Raw genomic sequence first — 3,137 nt, 5'->3', positions numbered from 1 at the left:
CAAAAAAGCCTTAATGCTTTACCTCGTTTTTTTTTTTGTTGAACATTGTCTTCATCACGAGAATGGGTTGAGTTAGTTGACAATGTTGAATCGTCATTCATAACTTTGTTTGATCTCTTTGAACCTAGCTTTTGGGATCTCCAGTCTGCTAGGTAGAGTTACCGCCATGATGACTTGTCCTAGGCCTTTAACCCCATTCCCTTTGATGATCTTTCAACCGCCTCTCTAGATAGGCCTTTTGTAAGTGGATCCGACACGTTATCTCTTGACTTTACGTAGTCAATTGTGATAACACCACTAGAGAGTAGTTGTCTAACGGTATTGTGTCTCCGTCGAATATGACGAGATTTCCCGTTATACATAACGCTCCCTGCCCTACCTATTGCCGCTTGACTATCACAATGTATACATATAGGTGCCAAAGGTTTGGGCCAAAATGGAATATCTTCCAAGAAATTTCGAAGCCATTCAGCTTCTTTACCGGCCTTGTCTAAGGCTATAAACTCAGCCTCCACTGTAGAGCGGTCAATGCACATTTGTTTGGACGATTTCCAAGACATTGCTCATCCACCGACTGTTTAGAATCGGTTGAACCGGTGATCTAATTTGCATCACTATACCCCTCTATTATTGTGGGATACTTATTGTAGTGCAAAGCATAATTTGGAGTATATTTCAAATACTTCAAAACTCGTTTCATTGTCATGAATGTTCAATGCAAACTTCCTTATATTGTATACTAATACGTCTCGATTTTCGATTGCATATCAGATTATTGACTACACTTAATGTAGTAATTATAACAACGGCTGGAATGATTGGCATGAGTTGTGGCCACAACCTTTTAATATATAACACATTTTGTAATCATTCCGCCATTTTCAAGCATTTGTATGCTATTCATTCATATGTCTATATGATATGCAAATTATAGCACCTCCATTCATGAAACAAATCCAACTTGCAATGGATTTTGGTCATGTTCATCGGTTAGTTCACCTCATTATAGACCAACGTATTAATATATTCGTTCATGAACGGTCATGTCTATACAGACGTATCTTTCTCTGAAAAGTCACAACCTTCAAAGTGACATCATTTCATAAAAGAACTAAACAATATAAATTTTCATTAAAGAAAATGACCTTTCGAGAAAGGCATGTGACCAACTTCCGAATTAGTAGTTTCATCAACTAGTCTTTATTAAGACTAAACAACTGATGATTTTACCAACTACTATATCAATGGAGTTCAAAAATTATATAATTTAGACATTACGTCTAACATTGGCTTTTGTCATGCATAAGCTAAAAGCCCCCACATTTTAAATATTTCATCAACATATCATATATAATCAAATAATGACTATATGATTTGAAGTATTCTTAACGTAAACACATTTGTTTACACTCATTAATTTTTGAAACCATTTGACAATATTATTTGGTCAAATCTCGCATGTCATTGTTTCTAAACAATTTATCCAAACGTTACGACTTTCCCGGTTTCTTGGCCGGAGGAACAGCAGTGCGGCTTGACGAGGCTATCGTCGTTTGCACCAACAGTCGTAGAAGGAATTCCATTCTCATTTGTCATTTCTTACAGTGAACAACAGAAGAGATCAATTAATGACAAAACCAAAACAGTAAATAATACTGTAATTAATAAACAGTACGTAATAAAAACAACTGAAGTTTTTATATACTGTTTTACAGAAAAAATAATGAAGTTTTTATGTTCTTCAAATCGTTTTCTGAATTTCAATACCCTGATGAAGTTTTTATATCTTCAAATCAGAATAATAAAATTCAGACAGAATACAAAATATAATTTAATAATAAATTTAATTTCCTTAAGATTGTTATTTATCTGTATTGCTGTAAGTAAATAAAACAGTAATCTTTCTGAAAAATAAAACAGAAAGTTAGTAGAAACAATTCTGAAAAATAATATTTGAACTTCAAAATAATTTTTGAAACGTTGAAGGAACAAATCGAGCCCACTGAATACACAGTGTGTCCTTAAGAAAATTATTCCCCTCAAGTACCCGAGGTTATGAAATATATCCTCCCAGGATAGAACGATTTAACTCACCAGTGTATCGGTACCTAAAACTCTGGTGACCGGCGAACCGCTCGATGGTCGTAAAACACACTGGAATATTTTGTGCAGAAGAAGAAGAAGAAGATTCAGAAAATTTCGTAAGTAAATATTCTGGGATTTGAAGGTCTATTTATAGCCAACTTGGTGATGTTTCTGAAGAGGTTTGCAACCTTTCAGAATAGTCATGACTGTTGGAACAGGTGTGACCCTCTGAAGAGGTTTGCAACCTTTCAGAACAGTCATGGCTGTTGGAACAGGTGTGCCCCTCTGAAGAGGTTTGCAACCTTTCAGAACAGTCATGGCTGTTGGAAATTTTTGCGGAAAATATAAAACGAATTTAAATTAATCTGGGAAAGAAAAACGGGCTAGACCAGACCGGGTCGTGGGTCATCCCTCCATTTCTTTTCCCACCATTTTTCATTCACACCTCTTTTGTTATTATTTATTAAATAACAAACCCAACAGATTGTTGGTATTATTAATCTTGATAATGCAAAGCCAAAGATTTCATTGTAGTCCCTTTTCCTTCTTTACTTCTTTGTCTTTGTGAAAGACAACTAGCCCGTTTGGCCAAGCTGCAAAAATCAGCTTATTTTGAGAAGTGCTTTTTTTCAAAAGTACTTTTGGTGAGAAGCAGTTTGTGTTTGGCTAATTAGTTTGAAAAGCACTTCTGAGCAGTAATTAGTGTTTGGCCAAGCTTTAAAAAACTGCTTCTAAGTGTATTTTTCTCAAAAGTGCTTCTCAAAAAAGTGCTTTTGGAGAGAAGCTACTTTTTTCTGCTTCTCCAAAACTGCTTCTGCTTCTCCTCAAAAGCATTTTTTTTCCTTCCAAAAGCTTGGCCAAACATCTCAATTTTTGGCCAAAAGTGCTTTTGGCCAAAAAAAAGCACTTTTGGCCAAAAAGAAGCTCGGCCAAACAGGCTAAAAGTGTCCCTCATTGGTGGTGGAAAGTCATTTCCTTCTCTGTATATTGAATTGCTCTTTGTTGGGCTTGTAAAGAGCTAGTAAAAGGGAGTGGTCTCGCGCACATGAGAA

Source organism: Nicotiana attenuata, unplaced genomic scaffold (assembly GCF_001879085.1).
Source record: "Nicotiana attenuata strain UT unplaced genomic scaffold, NIATTr2, whole genome shotgun sequence".
NCBI classification, from domain to species: domain Eukaryota; kingdom Viridiplantae; phylum Streptophyta; class Magnoliopsida; order Solanales; family Solanaceae; genus Nicotiana; species Nicotiana attenuata.
This window is presented reverse-complemented; position numbering follows the sequence as displayed.